Below are 18,679 nucleotides of genomic sequence, written 5' to 3'. Positions count from 1 at the left end.
GGCCCCTTCCAGCTCTGGGATTGCATTTTGTCACGTTCCCTGGTGTCTAAATGAGCAGGCCTCTCCTCCAAACCTGTGTCAGGCTGCTGGAACGGGATCAGCTGTTCCCTGTTTTCTTCCTCCACCCACACCAACTTCTTCTTCAAGGCTTATAAAAGCGGGAAAGAATTGAGCTCCCATTAAAGCCATAGGGTGAAAAAGGTGGGAAATTGATAATAATAATGATGTTGGTATTTGTTAAGCACTTACTCTGTGCAGAGCTCTGTTCTAAGCACTGGGGGAGATACGGGGTAATCAGGTTGTCCCACGTGAGTCTCACAGTTAATCCCCATTTTACAGATCAGGTAACTGAGGCACAGAGAAGTTAAGTGACTTGCCCACAGTCACACAGCTGCCAAGTGGCGGAGCCGGAAGTCGAACCCATGACCTCTGACCCCGAAGCCCAGGCTCTTCCCACTGAGCCACGCTGCTTCAGTTGTGTACTGCATCCTCTCCCAACTTGGGTTTGAATAAAATATCAGATTCTTAATTAAAAATAACTCAATTCTCTCTCCTATGAATCGACGCCTTATCGTGGCAGGAGCTGATGAAGCTTAGATCTATGCCACATGGGGTTACCCAGAACGGAAAGGTCTAAGTCGAAGCGTCAGGAAAAGTTGATTCAACTGTGCAGCTGCAACTGGTCGGCAGCAGCTTAGGAAAGAGTCAAAGGGGGATGATTAAGTGAACAACGCAACGTTGAGCAGAGACAACGGCAGAGACTCAAGCTTTTACTGCACGGAAGAAGACGATAGTAACCCATTTCTGTATCTTTACCAAGAAAACTCTACGGATACACATTTCAGAATGACTTTATGACAGAAGATGAGATGTTCTGAAGCGGGTGAGTTCATGGAGTAGCTAAGGGTTGGAAACAACTTGCTGGCATTTGAAGAAGAGCTCAGTTCTAGAAACACCAAGTAAAAACTTAGCGTGATAAAGATTAACCAAGTGTTTATTTATCGGACTGAACTATTACCATTTCAGTGGGCGGTGGAAAAAGTCCTCTGAGCTGATCCCCACTCATCCCCTTTCATACTTTATGAGCATAAAATCCCAGAGAATTGCTGTAAAATTTTAGGATGTTGATCAGATGCTGTATTTTAGGTCTCATATTTCTTTGCCACTAATGCCTGTGGGGTTGCATTTAAGATTGAATAATACTAAAAAAAATCCCTCAATTCTGACATTAATTTGCTGCTGCTTATACAGATTACCTCCTCAGCCCATCACTCTGCTCCTTCTGGAAAAAAAAATGGGTCAAAGAAAATAAGGGCCAAAAGAAGGAGGGTGTGGAGAAAAGGGTAGCAGAACTAAACCCTGGCTGCTGAGATTGGGCAGTGTGGAAAAAGCAACCACAGATAAGGTTTCCTCCTTTAGACTGTAATAATAATAATGTTGGTTTATTTAATTTATTTAAGTGCTTACTATGTGCAGAGCACTGTTCTAAGCGCTGGGGGAGATACAGGGGAATCCGGTTGTCGCACGTGAGGCTCACAGTTAATCCCCATTTTACAGATGAGGGAACTGAGGCACAGAGAAGTGAAGCGACTTGCCCGCAGTCAGCTGACAAGCGGCAGAGCGGGGAGTCGAACCCATGACCTCTGACTCCGAAGCCCAGGCTCTTTCCATTGAGCCACGCTGTAAGCTACTTACGGGCAGGGTGCACGACTGCTGTTTCTCTTTTATTGTATTACTCTGCACACAAGTGCTCAATAAACAAAACTGATTGACTGTAATGATGATGAGGATGGTATTTGTTAATAATAATAGTGTTGGTATTTAAGTGCTTACTGTGTGCCAAGCACTGTTCTAAGTGCTGGGGTAGATACAAGGTAATCAGGTCATCCCACGTGGGGCTCACGGTCATCAGCCCCATTTTACAGATGAGCTAACTGAGGCACAGTGAAGTGAAGTGACTTGCCCAAGGTCACACAGCTGACAAACAGCCAAGTCGGGATTAGAAGCTCTTACTATGTACCAAAGCACTTTCTAAGTGCTGGGATAGATGCAAGGTAATTAGATTGTCCCATGTGGGGCTTACAGTCTTCATCCCCATTTTAATAATTATGATATTTGTTAAGCGCTTACTATGTGCCAAGCACTGTTCTAAACCCTGGGCTAAATACAAGGTGATCAGGTTATCCCACGTACAACTCACAGTCATTCCAGCAGTGAAGCTCAGTGGAAAGAGGCCGGGCTTGGGTTCTAATTTTTATTCTGCCTCTTCTCAGCTGTATGACTTTGGGCAACTCACTTAACTTCTCTGGGCCTCCGTTACCTCATCTGTAAAAATGGGGATTAAAAAATGTGAGCCCCGCATGGGACAATCTGATTACCCTGTATTTACCCCAGCGCTTAGAACAGTGCTCTGCACATAGTAAGTGCTTAACAAATACCGTAATTATTATTATTATTCCCCCCTCTGCCTCTTGCCAGCTGTGTGACTTTGGGTGAGTCACTTCACTTCTCTGGGCCTCATCAGTAAAATGGAGATGAAGACTGTGAGCCCCAGCTGGGACAACCTCATCACCTCGTATCTCCCCCAGCGCTTAGAAGAGTGTTTTGCCCATAATAAGGGCTTAACAAATATCACCGTTATTAGAGAAGCAGCGGGGCTCAGTGGAAAGAGCCCGGGCTTGCGAGTCAGAGATCATGCGTTCGAATCCCCGGTCTGCCACTTGTCAGCCATGTGACTGTGGACAAGTCACTTCACTTCTCTGTGCCACAGTTACCTCATCTGTAAAATGGGGATTAAGACTGTGAGCCTCAAGTGGGACGACCTGATTACCCTGTATCTACCCCAGCGCTTAGAACAGTGCTCTGCACAAAGTGCTTAACAAATACCAACACTTATCGATATTGAGCCCTGCTAACTTGTTCTGTTGTCTGTCCCACGCCCCCCTCACCCCCGGACTTTATCGTGATTAAGTTGTTTTGTTTTTATCCGTCTGTCTCCCCCAATTAGACTGTGAGCCCCTCAAGGGGCAGGGACGGGCTCTCTCTCTCTGTTGCTGAATTGTCCATTCCAAGCGCTTAATAATGTTGGCATTTGTTAAGTGCTTACTATGTGCAGAGCACTGTTCTAAGCGCTGGGGGAGATACAGGGTAATCAGGTTGTCCCACGTGGGGCTCACAGTTTTTAATCCCTATTTTTACAGATGAGGTAACTGAGGCCCAGAGAAGTTAAGTGACTTGCTCAAGGTCACACAGCAGACAAGTGGCGGAGCCAGGATTAGAACCCATGACCTCTGACTTCCAAGCCCATGCTCTTTCCACTGAGTCACGCTGCTTCTCTAAAAATGCTAATAAATGAATTCTCAATAAATACTAATGAATGAATGAATGAATGACAGTGAGCCCGGGGTGGGCAAGGGTTGTCTCTTTGTGTTGCTGGAGGGTAGCATCTAAATAGAGAAACAGCGTGGCTCAGTGGAAAGAGCCCGGGCTTTGGAGTCAGGGGTCATGAGTTCGAATCCCAGCCCTGCCACTTGTCAGCTGTGGGACTGCGGGCAAGTCACTTAACTTCTCTGTGCCTGTTACCTCATCTGTAAAAAGGGGATGAAGACTGTGAGCCCCACGTGGGACAACCTGATTACCCTGTGTCTCCCCCAGCGCTTAGAACAGTGCTCTGCACATAGTAAGCGCTTAACAAATACCAACATTACTAGGGAAGCAGCGTGGCTCAGTGGAAAGAGCCCGGGCTTGGGAGCCAGAGGTCATGGGTTCGAATCCCGGCTCTGCCCCGGTCAGCTGTGGGACTGTGGGCGAGTCACTTCACTTCTCTGGGCCTCAGTTCCCTCAACTGGAAAATGGGGATTAACTGTGTGCCTCAAGTGGGACCGCCTGATGACCCTGGATCTCCCCCAGCGCTTAGAACAGTGTTCTGCACATAGTAAGCGCTTAAAAACCAACGTTCTTATTATAGTAAGCGCTCAATAAATACTATTGAATGAATAAGCTCTCAGACAGTAGGAGGGAGGGAATGACTATGTGAAGGGGGCGTGTGGAGGAGCCGCCCTTGGGGCGGGGCGGCCTGGAAAGCGGAAGTCTGGTCCCGCCATTGGCAGCACCGAGGCCCAGCCAGGCCCAACCAGTTCCAGCCAGCTCCAGCCAGGTCCAACCGGCTCACTAGGTACCGTACGCCTTTTCTTTCATTTTATTCAACCGTATTTAGTGAACAATTATTGTGTACGTTGCACTGCACTTAACGCTCCCTCCCCCTGCCCAGGCGGGGAGGGAGGCTAGGCCGCGGGAGGGTAGGGGGACGTCAATCACCGCCGTTGCTTAGGAACGCGCGCTCCGCCCCGCCCATCTCCCCCCTTGGAGTGGTCCCGTCGCCGTTTCTGATTGGCCCGCAGCGGCTGTCAATCAGGTCGCCGTGGCAACAGGGCACGCTTCCTTATCGAAGCCCCCCCCCCTTGCTCCTTTTAATAATAATGTTAATGTTGGTATGTGTTAAGCGCTTACTATGTGCCGAGCACTGTTCTAAGCGCTGGGGTAGACACAGAGGAATCAGGTTGTCCCACGTGGGGCTCTCAGTCTTAATCCCCATTTTACAGATGAGGGAACTGAGGCACCGAGAAGTGAAGTGACTTGCCCGAAGTCACACAGCTGACAAGTGGCCGAGCCTGGATTCGAACCCATGACCTCTGACTCCAAAGCCCGTGCTCTTTCCCCTGAGCCACACTGCTTCTGTAGGTGCAATCAGGGTGGACGGGGAGGGTGTGACTTTGGGCAAGTCACTTCTCTGGGCCTCAGTTCCCTCATCTGTAAAATGGGGGTTAACTGTGAGCCTCACGTGGGACGCCCTGATGACCCTGGATCTCCCCCAGCGCTTAGAACAGTGCTCTGCACATAGTGTAGATACAAATACCAACATTATTATCCATCCAGAAACCCACCGCTCCTCGGTTGCCCCACAGATAGGTTGCCAAGAAAACTGGGACCTGCGCAGTGATGCTAATGACCACGATAGTGGCATTAAACGCTTACTATGTGACAGGCACTGTACTAAGCGCTGGGATGGCTAGAGGCAATTCGGGATGGACACGGTCCCCGTCCCGCACAAGGCTAACAGACTCAAATCCCCATTTTGCAGGTGAGGTCACTGAGGCCCATTCATAATAATAATAATAATGTTGGTATTTGTTAAGCGCTTACTATGTGCAGAGCACTGTTCTAAACGCTGGGGGAGATACAGGGGAATCAGGTTGTCCCACGTGAGGCTCACAGTTAATCCCCACTTTACAGGTGAGGGAACTGAGGCACAGAGAAGTGAAGTGACTTGCCCACAGTCTCACAGACAAGTTGTGACAAGGTGGCAGCTCAATCTTGCTATCTCTTGGCCTACCCTTTGCCCACATCCTCCCTGTGGCCTGGAACTCCCTCCCTCTTCATATCTGACAGACCACCCCCCTCCCACTTCCAAAGCCTTATTAGAAATCTTATATTGTACAATATATTGTATATTGTAAGTGCTTAGTTCAGCGTTCTGCGCATGTTAAACACTCAGTATATATGCCATTCATTGATGATGACGATATAATCCCCCAAAAGGCCTCCGGTAACTGAACCCTCATTTACTCGTCCCCCGTACATTTCCTATGCATGTGGATCTGTGCCTTTCCTCCTCCCTTTTCTCTCCATCCGTACTTCTACCGTGCTAATATGATCACTCATCCTATCTCACCTGGATTACTTCATTAGCCTCCTTGCTGACCTCCCGGCCTCCCGTTTCTCCCCACTCCAGTCCTTGCTTCACTCTCCTGCCTGGTTCATTTTTCTACAAAAACAGTCCCAAACACCTCACCCCGCTCCTTAAACTCCAGCGGTTGCCCATCCACCTCCGTATCAAACAAAAACTCTACTCCATTGGCTTTAAAACACTCCGTCACCTTGTCCCCTCCTACCTCGTGTCACTGCTCTCCTTCTACAAGCCAGCCCACACATCCCTGCTCCTCTAATGAGCTCACCTCCTCCAAGAGACCTTCCCAGACTGAGCTTCCCCTTTTCCCTCTGCTCCCTCTCCCTTCACCTCCCCTCAGCTAAGCCCCCTTTTCCCCCGCTTTCCCTCTGCCTCTCCCCCTCTTCCTTCCCCTCAGCACTGTGCTCGTCCGCTCATTTGTATATATTTTTATTGCCCTATTTTGTTAATGAGATGTACATCCCCTTCATTCTATTTGTTGTTTTAATGAGATGTATCTCCCCTTGATTCTATTTATGCTATTGTTTTTGCCTGTCTGTGTCCCCCGAGTAGGCTGTGCGCCCGTCAATGGGCAGGGATTGTCTCTATCTGTTGCCGAATTGTCCATTCCAAGCGCTGAGTACAGTGCTCTGCACATAGTAAGCGCTCAATAAATACTATTGAATGAATGCTAATCTTCTCACCGTGCCTCGATCTTTCCCGTCTCGCCCACATCCTGCCTCTGACCTGGAATGCCCTCCCTCTTCTAAATCCGACAGACAACCACTCTCCTCCACCTCAAAGCCTTACGGAAGGCACATCTCCTCCAAGGGCCCTTCCCAGACTAAGCCCCGCTTTTCCTCATCTCCCACTCTCTTCTGTATCGCCCTGACTTGCTCCATTTGCTTTTGCCCCTTCCCAGCCCCAAAGCGCTTATGTACATAACTGTCATTTTATTTATTTGTATTGATGGCTGTCTCCCCGATTCTAGACTGTGAGCTTGTTGTGGGCAGAGAATATGTCCTTTGATTATTACATTATACTGCACACAGTAAGGTCTCCATAAATGACTGAAAGAACAGATAATAATGCTGGTATTTTTTAAGCATTTACTATGTGCAGAGCACTGTTCTAAGCGCTGGCGGAGATTCAGGATAATCAGGTTGTCCTACGTGAGGGTCACAGTTAATCCCCATTTTACAGATGAGGTAACTGAGGCACAGAGAAGTGAAGTGACTTGCCCACAGTCACAGAGCTGACAGTGGCAGAGCCGGGATTCGAACACTTGACCTCTGACTCCCAAGCCCGGGCTCCTTCCACTGAGCCACGCTGCTTCTCTGAATCTATGCCCTGGAAGCACTTATTTACATATCTGTGATTATTTTCATGTCTGTCGCCACCCTCTAAAGTGTGAACTCCTTCTGGGCAGTGAAAATGTCTACCAACGGTATTGTACCCTCCCAAGTGCTTAGTACAGTGTTCTGAACATAATAAATGCTCAATAAATACTATCGATTGAGGACGCCGGACCCACCTGGGTTCTACCTCCTGCCCCACCCAGTGCTGAGCTCTTTTAACTCCAAAATCAATCAATCGTATTTACTTGGCACATAGTGCAAAGCAGGGACTTTGCTTGGGAAAGTACAATATAATAATTATCATGGTACTCGTTAAGCACCTGCTATGTGCCAAACACTGTTATAAGTGCTGAATAGATGCAAGGAAATCAGGTTGTCCCCCATGGGGCTCACAGTCTTAATCCCCATTTGACAGATGAGGTAATGTAGGCCCAGAGAAGTTAAGTGACTTGCCCAAAGTCACACAGCTGATGAGTGGCGGAGCCGGGATTAGGCAGGTTCCCTACCCGCAATACCGGTTCCCTGTATTTAAGCTTACAGTTTAGTTTAGAATCAAACCTCAATCCAGAGAAAACCCTAACCAAGCATTTTGCCACTCGCTTAAAGTTGCCCCCAAAGCTTGGGCTTGTGGTTGGAACCTGTGAATCAGAAGGCCCTGGGCTCAGATCCTGGCTCTGCCACTTGTCTGCTGTGTGATCTTGGGCAAGTTAATTTCTCTGTGCCTCAGGTACCTCATCTTTAAAATGAGGATTAAGACTGTGAGACCCAGATGGAACGTAGACTGTGTTAATATTGAATGGCTTTGTATCTACTCCAGTGTTTAGAACAGTTGCTGGCACGTAGTAAGCACTTAAATATCCTCTTTTTAATAAAAGTATAGTATCCCCATTTGGGTTGAATAGAGTCTTGAAGGGCAAAATGATATGCTATTCCAGAACAATGGGGAATGCGTAACAGGAGAGGTCGTTTTAGCTCCGTATTGGCAGCAGGGAAGAAATAAGCATTAAGATTTGCTTTGGAAATGTGGGTTGTAGTAATCCTGGAAAAAGCCATGGACATTGGTCTCCCTCGCTATACTGTGAGCTTGTTGTGGGCAGGGAACATGTCTACCAACTCTGTTATATTGTACTCTCCCAAGCACTTAATACAGTGCTCTGCACACAGTCAGCACTCAATAAATTCAATTTATTGACTAATTTATTGGTGGTAAGTTAAGTGCCTTTGCAAAGTATTTACTGGGCTAGGCTTCAGATATGCTATTTATTAAATGATAAATCTTTAAAATTTAATGTCATGATCAAGAGTAGTTAAGAGTAATGATTGAGATGAAAGAATCATTGTGAGCAATTGACCCGTAGGTATTTCCCACTGATACTACCGTACTCTCATTTCCTATCCAGGGTGAACAAATGGCTTATACATTAATCCAAGCACTTATCCTATCCTGCCTCGATTACTGTAGCGTTCTCCTTGCTGACCTCCCTGCCTCCTGTCTCTACCCCCTGTGGTTTCTACTTCACTCTGCTGCCGAGATGATTTTTCTGCAAAAACGTTCAGTCCGTGTTTCCCCAATCTTCAAGTACCTCCCATGCCTGACCATCCGTCAAACAGAAATTCCTTACCATCGGCTTTAAAGCCTCTTGCCCCCCTCCTATCTCACCTTGCTGATCTTCTGCAACCCAGCCCACACACGTCTCTCCTCTAATGCCAACCTACTCTCTGTACCTCGATCTCGTCTCTCTCGCTGCCGACCTCTCGCCCACATCCTGCTTCTGGCCTGGTAAGCCCTCCCTCTTCATACCCCATAGAAAATTTCTCTACCCACCTTCAAAGCGTTACTGAAGGCACATCTCCTCAAAGAGATCTTGCCTGACTAAACCCTCGTTTTCTTTTCTCACATATTCCCGTCTTTATCCCTACTTTATCCCTACTGAAAGCTCACCTCCTCCAGGAGGCCTTCCCAGACTGTCCCCCCTTTTCCTCTGCTCCCCCTTTGCTCTTCCCCCCCCACCCCACAGCACTTGTGTATATATGTACACATTTATAATTCTATTTATTTTTATTAATGATGTATATATCTATAATTCTATTTATAATGATGCCACTGATGCCTGTTTACTTGGTTTGATGTCTGTCTCCCCCTTCTAGACTGTGAAACACTTGTGGGCAGGGATTGTCTCTGACTGTTGCTGAACTGTACTTCCCGAGCACGTAATACAGTGCTCTGCACACAGTAAGTGCTCAATAAATACGATTGAATGAATGAATTTATCACCCCAATTTGCTCCCTTTATTTACTGCTCCCCGCGTCCCATAGCATTTATGTACATATCTGTAATTTATTTATTTATATTAATGTCTGTCTCCCTCTCTAGACCGTAGACTCATTGTGGGCAGAGGATGTCTGTAATATTGTATTCTCCCAAGCGCTTAATACAGTGCCCCGCACACAGTAAGCGCACAATAAATGATTGATTCAATAACATGAAGGGAATTTAGGTAATTCGAGATTTCCAGATGAACTCAGTATCGTTTGTCTCTCTAATCCTACTCCAACTTCTCAAAGAATGGAGTTGCTTAACCTTATAATTACTGACAACATTTTCATTGGCTAAGAGGTGATTTCTTGAGTGCTTCTTAAGAATTGATGGTGCTTTATTCATGTAAGGGAGCAGTGTCAATCTCAGACATTTGAGAGCCCAATTATTCATCCCCTTCCCTAGCCATGAAGAATAAAGGTGCAACTGTTTATCGCATGAATCTCTAGTGGGAGCATGGTAAATACACATAAAGGATATATTGCGCCTTCATCCATCATTACTGCTGTCGTTTTCAAAAGACCCCTTGGAATTCCCATCATTTAACTAGGAGCAGGGTGATAGGAGTTTTCACCATGACAGGCAATTCTCTCCTAGTTAAATTTTCATATGAAGACTGTAAGCTCCTTGTGGGCAGGGAACATGTCTATCAACTCTCTCTTATTGTACTCTCCCAAGTGCCGAATAGAGTGCTCTCCACACGCTAAATGCTCAATTGATTGTCTGAAGTTAGCGAAATATTCATGGAATTCAAAAAGTATGGATTTCTATTATTTTTCTTTGATTTGGGAAGGAACAAACTTCCATGTCAATACCAAGTCATTTTATTCTCTCTCTGGATTCAATTTTGAGATGACTTGAGATGTCTTTTTCTTTTGCTCCTTTTTAGTAGCAGTGTTTTCTATTCCGAATTCATAAATCTTTTAGTTCTTTTAACTAAAAGAAGCAGAAGAAGAATTGAAATTCCAAAGTGACCACCAGATGACAGAAATCCTCCATCTCATTTCTTCCTGGCAAGCCACCAGTGCTAAACACACCAATCTCTTGTTGGCAGTGTTCTGGGTTGGTCACTTGAGAAAAAGACTTGGCAAGTGCTAAGACTTGTTTGATTCTCATTTGTTTCAGAATTCACTAGCGTTAACTCTTTATACTGTCACCATTGCCCACTTTGAGCCTCCTGAGATGTCATCAGACCCCAGACGTCAAGAAAGGTGGAATTTCTTTAAATCTGGAATTCTAGGGAATAAAGAGGGGATCTAACTTTATGTATGACATTTCCCAAGGAAACAAACAATTCACACATCTAAAATCTAACTGTTAATTTCCACTTGCTGCACGATGGAGAATGACGGCAATTCCTAGTTCTCAGATTCTGCTTGATTAGATTGTTGGGTTTTATTGAAATCAAATTTCTTTTGCCAGATTTAAGGTAACATCAATCAGTTGTAATTATTGAATGCTTACTGTGTGCAGAGCACTGTACTAAACCTTTGGGAGAGTACAATTTAACAATATAACGGAGTTGGTAGTCATGTTCCTCGCCCGCCATAAGCTTCCAGTCTAGAACATTAGTTCTGCTGCTGTTTCTGAAGAAGATAGAATGCAATTTATTTGTTTCTCACTGGACTGCAAAATTTTAAAATAGGTGAAATTCCAATAGAAAGAGACATAGGAATGAGAAAAAGAAAGTGTTTTCTAATAGCTTGGCCCAACCTAATAATAATAATGATAATAATTGTGGAATTTAAGTGCTTATTATGTGCCAGGCACTGTTCTAAGTGCTAGGTTAGGGACAAGATAATAGGGCTGGACATAGTCCCTATCCCACGTAGGGCTCACATTCTTAATCCCCATTTGACAGAGAAGGGAATTGAGGCCCAGAGAAGGTAAGTGACTTGCCCAAGGTCACACAGCAGATCTGAACATACCTGTAATTTTATTTATCCCTTTGCTCTTCCCCCTTCCCTGTCCCAAAGCACTTACCTACTTATCTGTATTTTTATTTATTTGTATTGATGCCTGTATCCCCCACTCTAGACTGTGAGCTCTTGTGGGCAGGAAACATCACTGTTTAATGTTCTACTCTCCCAAGAGCTTAGTAATAATAATATTGGTGGAATTTGTTAAGCGCTTACTTTTGTGCAAAGCACTGTTCTAAGCACTGGGGGGACACAAGGTGATCAGATTGTCCCACGTGGGGCTCACAGTTTTAATCCCCATTTTGCAGATAAGGGAACTGAGGCCCAGAGAAGTGAAGTGACTTGCCCAAAGTCACACAGCTGGCAAGCAGCAGAGTCGGGATTCAAACCCACGACCTCTGACTCCCAAGCCCGGGCTCTTGCCACTGAGCCACGCTGCCTCAGTCTAATGTTGAATAGCTGAACAACTAACATCAGTTTTATTGCCATGAATAAAAAAAAATCAGAAAATTTTGTGGAAGAACAACTATTATTGCTGTTTGCGAAATTAGTGTGAGAGTACTTAAGAGTTGAGAAAGCAGAATGGCCTAGTGGAAAGAGCACAGGCCTGGGAATCAGGACCTGGATTCTATTCCCAGCTCCACCACTTGTCTGCTATGTGACCTTGGACAAGTCACTTAACTTCTCTGTGCGTCAATTAATTTATCTTTAAAGTGGAATTAATAGCGTAGGCTCCACATGGGACATAATGTCCAACCTGATATGCTTGTATCTACTCCAGTGTCTGGCACATGGTAATGCTTAACAGATACTTTTTTTGGTGGTTAAAGAGTGCAAACTTGCTGTGGGCAGGGAATGTGTCTACCTACTGTGTCATATTGTACTCTCCCAAGTAGCGTGGCCTAGTAGAAAGGCCGTGGGCCTGGGAGTCCGAGGACCTGAATTCTAATCTTGGCTCCACCACTTGCCTGCTGTGTGACCTTGGGTAAGTCAGTTAACTTCTCTGGGCCTCATTTCTCTCATCTGCAAAATGGGGATGCAATACCCGCTCTCCCTCCTATTTAGACTCTGAGGTACAAGTGGGACCTGATTAACTTGTATCTACCCCAGTGCTTAGTACAGTGCTTGACACTTGGTAAGCACTTAAATACTACAATTTTTATTTTAGTAGAATGCTGAGCACACAGAAGTACTTATTAATACCATTGATCGAGCGTAGAGGAATCAGCTCCATGTGGAGTTGAAACTCATACATGCAAGATTCCCAGATTTGGTCCTCTTCCTATATTTCTGATGAGCATTCAGAACATTTTCCACAGTGCTTTTGTACTGTGGATAAAGCAGGGAACAGGAGGAGATGAAAATACATTTATATTGGTGACAAAGGCAACTTTCCCTTCTCGTTTTCGTGGACGAGCGCGGGCAACACCTACTGAGATGTTATTGCATTTTCTACCTGATATTAAAGTAGCCAAGGAGGGCAGAGGAGCTTCCTTAATTAGAGACCTTTATCTTAGAAACCTCTCTCCCTTGGTAATCGTCCAGTGCTCAGACTAGGCAAGCTGAAGGACATGATGTAAAGGTGTGTTTATTTGATTTAGCCTTTGGCAAATGGTGTTTTAGTTTGTGGTTTGTTTTCTTTCTTTTGTCTTTCTGGTTTCGGTTTGTTTGCTTTTGGCCCTGTGTGGATTTTTGGAGCAGTGGCTTATATGTTCTGGTTTATTCATTGCTGTGGCTTATATGTTTTGGCTTATTCACTGCTGACAGTGGCATAAGGGAAATATTTTCAATCTTATTTTGTAAGCCATTTGTATTTGTTGCTAAACAAACGAAAAAAATTGAAGGCACTGAGTAATATGAACCCAGCACTAACTCAGCCCACCAAGTTCCCCTTAGGTTGATAGTATAATGACATTCATTGCGTGCTTACTGTTGGGAGAGCCCTGTACTAAGCATTTGGGAGGGAACCATACAACGGAGTTGGTAGACAAGTTCCCTGCCCACAGTGAGCTTTCGGTCTAGAGGGAGTAACTGTGAGCCCGTCATTGGGCGGGGATTGTCTCTCTCTGTTGCCGAACTGTACATTCCAAGCGCTTAGTACAGTGCTCTGCACATAGTAAGCGCTCAATTAATACTATTGACAGTTACAATCCCACACTTCAAAGCCTTCAAAGACACTTCTTCTCCAAGAGGCCTTCCCAGACTGTCTCCCTGTTTCCTCTCCTCCCATTCCCTTCTCCCTCCCCCGACTTGGTCCCTTTGCTCTTCCCTCCCTCCCAACCCCGCAGCACTTATATATGTATCCTTAAGTTATTTATTTGTATTGATGTCTGTCTCCCACCTTCTAGGTTGTGGGCGGGGAATGTGTCTGTTTGTTGTTATATTGTATTTTCCCAAGTGCTTAGTGCGCAGTAAGCACTCAATAAATACCATTGAATAAATGCCCAGAAGTGCCGTGGGGCTGACGGTGGGGTGACTATCAAATGCCTAAAGGGAACAGATCCAGATGCATAGACGATATAGAAGAGGGAGTCTTGGGCGAAAAAGGGCTTAATCAGAGAAGGTCTCCTGGAGGAGATGTGACCTTAATAAGGCTTTGGCGGTGGGGAGAGTGGTGGTCTAACATATATGATGATGATGTTGGTATTTGTTAAGCGCTTACTATGTGCAGAGCACTGTTCTAAGCGCTGGGGGAGATACAGGGTAATCAGGTTGTCCGTGAGGCTCACAGTTAATCCCCATTTTACAGATGAGGGAACTGAGGCACAGAGAAGTGAAGTGACTCGCCCACAGTCACACAGCTGACAAGTGGCAGAGGCGGGATTCGAACCCATGACCTCTGGCTCCCAAGCCCGGGCTCTTTCCGCTGAGCCACGCTGCTTCTCTGGAGGGAGAGGGAGTTCCAGGCCAGAGAGAGGATGTGGGAAAGGGATTGGCAGTGAGAAGGATGAGATCAGGGTACAGTGAACAAGCAGAGGTGCAAAGTATGTAGGCCGGGTGTAGTAGGAGATCAGTGAGGTAAGATGGGGGGAGCTGATTGAGTGCTTTAAAGCCGACGGTAAGGAGTCCCTTTCTGATGTGGAGGTGGATGAGCAGCCGCTGGAGGTTCTTGAGTGTGCAGATATGGACTTGAAAATTTTTTTAGAAAAATGATCTGGGCCAAAGGGGGAAGGATGGACTGGAGTGGGGAGAGAAAAGAGGCAGGGAGGTCAGTGAGGAGGCCAAAGCAGTAGTCAAGGCAAGATAGGATAGGTGCGTGGATCAGTGAAGTAGGAGTTTGGATGGAGAGGAAAGGACAGATTTTAACATGAAATAAACGTGTCAGTGATGAAAATTAAGAAGCCAAATTGACATTTGTTCCTAGTCCTGGTTGTTCAGCTACAAGACAGTGGGACATTAGTGGTCCTTGGTAGACTTTTGTTTGGTCCGAAGCCGGATCCACATTGCCCGCACTCTCTGTTTTCGACTCCCAGAGGACAAACTATCTTAGATTTTGTAAACTATACTTTTTCCTTTTCTACTTCTGTATAGAGTAATGAACGCATCATTGGACAGCCAGCTTTCTTCAGGGCAGAATTCAGTGACGGCTCTCAGCGGAGTAGCCGGTGAAAACCTTGGTTGTCGAAGGCTTTCCCAGGGCTTCCAAATGCCATCCAGACCTGGAGGTGCTGTTAGCCGTGTGGCGTGGCCCGGGTCAGACGTCCGTTGACCCCCCCCAGGAGGCGTGTTCCCCATGGATTCACCAGGGACGACTGGCTCCAGACTGTCTAGAAGGTTTCTAGGAGCCAGGATAGATCTGAGGTCAACCCAGGGGTTCAGAGGTGGAGTTTGATCTCTGCCCTCTAGAGACTTCTTGAAGGAGGTCTGAAATGTTGCGCTAGCCCTCAAACTGAGCAGACTACAGCTAGTTGAGGGGCAGACCAGATGATATCCTTCTTGAGGTCCTCCCACCCCAGGCTGGACTTAGATGCCGCAGCTAGAGACTGCGTGAAGCATTTTTTTAAAACGGTATTTGTTATGCGTTTACTCTGTGCCAGACGGTATACTAAGCGCTGGGATCGACGCACGGTAAGCAGGTTGGGCCCAGTCCATGTCCCACATGGGGCTCACGGTCTTGATCTGCATTTTACACGAGGCAGCTGAGGCACAGAGAAGTGAAGTGACTTGCCTAAGGTCACACAGCAGACAGGTGGTGGAGCGGGGACTAGGCTCTATCCCCTAGCCCAATGGGCTTCGAGTGTATATGGGGAGACAGACATTAATATAAGTAAGTAAAATTACAGATATGGACATGTGTTGCATAGCTGGGAGGGGGGATGAGTGAAGAGAGCAAGTTAAGGCTGCACAGAAGGGAAATGAAGGCTTAATCAGGAAAGGCCTCTTGGAGGAGATGTGCCTTGAATAAGGCTTTGAAGTGAGGGAGAGGGGCCTGATGTGTGAAACGATCAGAGGATCCCTGCAGCAGGCATTTAGAGAAGCAGCGTGGCTCGGTGGAAAGAGCCCGGGCTCCGGAGTCAGAGGTCATGGGTTCGACTCCCGGCTCTGCCACTTGTCAGCTGTGTGACTGTGGGCAAGTCACTTCACTTCTCTGGGCCTCAGTTCTCTCATCTGTAAAATGGGGATTAAGACTGTGAGCCCCACGTGGGCCAACCTGATTCCCCTGTGTCTACCCCAGCGCTTAGAACAGTGCTCGGCACATAGTAAGCGCTTAACAAGTACCAACATTATTTAAAATGGGGATTAACTGTGAGCCTCACGTGGGACGACCTGATTACTCTGTATCTCCCCCAGCGCTTAGAACGGTGCTCTGCACATAGTAAGCGCTTAGCAAATACCGATACTATTATCGTTTTTAGGACTTCCTTCTCCTGCAGAAAGATTCAAGGCAAGCCCCCAGGCCGGGTTCTTCCCTTTCCCTCACCTAAATAGTAGAGTTAGCGGGGCACCCACTTGGCCTCTGGAACTAATGGCTATTTTGTGTGTGTGTGTGTGTGTGTGTGTCTGTGTAAGACATAGAACTCCTGCACCTGTTACTCACCTTGCTCCATAATCACAATCCCGCGCTTGACCACAGTGCGACGCTCCGTCTGCAGACGAAGAAGTGACAGCCCCTCGCCCGCAGTGATGGCCCGGACCTCCCGCTCTCTGAGAACATCGCTGCTCAATAGCGCACCACCTCCTTTCCTGTCTCCCAAGCCCATAACCTTGGCGTTACCCTTTACCCCCTCTCTCCTTTCAACCCACATATTCAACCTCTCACTAAATCCTGTCGGTTCAACCTTCTCCACGTTGCTAAAATCCTCCCTTTCCTCTATTTCCAAACCGCTACCTCGTTAATCCAAGCGTTTATCCTATCCCATCTTGATTACTGCATCAGTCTCCTTACTGACCTCCCTGCCTCTTGTCGCCCCTCACTCCAGTCCACACTTCACCCTGCTGCCCGGATCATTTTTCCCTAACAGTTTCCAGGCCATGCTTCCCTACTTCTTAAGAACCTCCAGTGGTTGCCCATCCACCACCACATCAAACAGAAACTCTGCCATTGGCTTTAAATCACTGTCACCTTGCCCCCTCCTGCCTCACTTTGCTAATCTCCTACTCCAACCCAGCCTCTAATGCCATCACCTACTCACTGTACCTCGATTTCATTTGTCTCACCGCGGGCCTCTTGACCATGTCATGCCTCTGGCCTGGAACACCCTCCCTCTTCATGTTCAACGATTACCCTCCCCGCTTTCAGAGCCTTACTGAAGGCACATCTCCTCCAAGAGGCCTTCCCTGACTAAGCCCTCATTTCCTCTTTTCCCACCCTCTTCTGCGTCACCTTGAATTGCTCCCTTTATTCACCTCCCCAACACAGCCCCGCGTCACTTATAAACATTTCGGTGATTTATTTATATTGCCTGTCCCTCTAGCTCATTGTGGGGCGGGAATGTGTCTGTCGTATTGTTGTGTTGTAGTCTCCCAGTCGCTTAGTTCAGTGGTCTGCACGTAGTAAATGCTCAATAAATATGATCGATTGGTTGATTGGACTGAAGACCTGTTTGGTGCCACCCTAGCTGGGCACCAGAATATTTTGAAATGGGCAAGTGTCAATGCAAGGCTGGCTTGTAATTCCCTGAAAATGAGCTTAGTCTTCACAGATGGATCAAGCCTTGTATGACCGTGAACATCGTGAAAGGTTAAATAGGACTTAAGTCAAGATGGTCATTGAACATTATAATTAACAGAGGACTTGTACGTGTGCCTGATGAATCTGTGGTTTGAATCATATGGAATGATGAAATAGTAAAATGATCGATGCTGTGACGTCATACCTTTTCAGGGGCTGAATCACAGTTTCAGTAAAACTATTTTCTCTTACAAGGCAGATAATCTCATATATCAGTGAAGTGTTGAATAATAGCTACATAAACATCCTGGAATGCTTGGTAGAAGAGATGCAAATATACAATAGTTACTGCTGTTTAATGATTGATTTTGGAATTGAAATATTTGATCAGTGAGTGTGAGTAAATCTTCCCATCCTTCCTCAAATATTTGCAATATTGAAGATGCATCATTCCAAGAATGAAATGAAATGCCACTTTTTATTTGCCAAATAATTTTGTTTCGCATAATTGCAAACTTAGGTGATCTATGACAAAGCCTTGATGAATAATAATCAAAAAAGGCCTAGCATGTGCTTTTTCCTGAGAAGGCCTCATCAAAATGCAGTATCCTAAAATTATCTGCAACTGCCCATGATTACAGACTCATTTTCTTCCCTTTTGTTTGAATTATATGGGCAGAGATATGTTTGTGTGTGTGACAGAGAGAGAGAGAGAGAGAGAGAGAGAGAGAGAGAGAGGAAATGAGAGCAATAGCAAGACACCCTGGGTGATTTTGTTTCAGGAGCTGCCCTGAATTCTAGTGCTAGAATTCACTATATCAACTAAACATGTACCACAGGTACTTCTAAAATGGAGGATGCTAATATCTTGCTTTTGCATTTTTCTCTTTTCCCTTAAGCAGTGGTTTTGTAGTCAGCATCAGTGTTATATGGTGTTTAGCCATTCCTCCATGCAGGTATCACCGTGAAACTAAACGATGCGGTTTTATCTGGGGAAACATCTCTTATATATCCTTTCCGGCACGTGTTGCTAGCGTTAAACAATGAAGGTAGCGTGAGTAATTAACTGTAGGAAGCAAATCTATAGGTTCTATCAGTGAGTGCATTAAAACCCTCAATTATATGGTCATTAAAATAAAGAATGGCTCCAATCAGTATGATAGGCGAAGGAGAAGATGCTTATGAGGAAAATCTGGCCATAGGAAAGAGGAGGAAATGCTAAGACACTCAGATCTCTTATCAAGAAT

The 18,679-nt window shown here is 46.0% G+C and overlaps 1 protein-coding gene across 2 annotated transcripts in view; it reads left to right on the top strand.

The window, feature by feature from the left end:
• The first annotated feature begins 4,092 nt into the window (after positions 1-4,092).
• TRIQK (triple QxxK/R motif containing) overlaps positions 4,093-18,679 on the top strand; it is a 97,433-nt gene continuing 82,846 nt past the window's right edge. Inside the window, exon 1 of one of the 2 annotated variants that reach the window (XM_029063986.2) lies at positions 4,093-4,174. The gene's annotated coding sequence lies outside the window, so the exon portion shown is untranslated. Of the gene's footprint in view, positions 4,175-9,271; positions 9,317-18,679 lie in introns of those variants that run through there. The other variant, XM_029063987.2, reaches the window with a different exon arrangement.

Source organism: Ornithorhynchus anatinus, chromosome 4 (genome assembly GCF_004115215.2).
Source record: "Ornithorhynchus anatinus isolate Pmale09 chromosome 4, mOrnAna1.pri.v4, whole genome shotgun sequence".
In the NCBI taxonomy this organism is placed as follows: Eukaryota; Metazoa; Chordata; class Mammalia; order Monotremata; family Ornithorhynchidae; genus Ornithorhynchus; species Ornithorhynchus anatinus.
The sequence above is the reverse complement of the archived record's forward strand: the minus strand, read 5'-3'. Positions and strand labels throughout refer to the sequence as shown.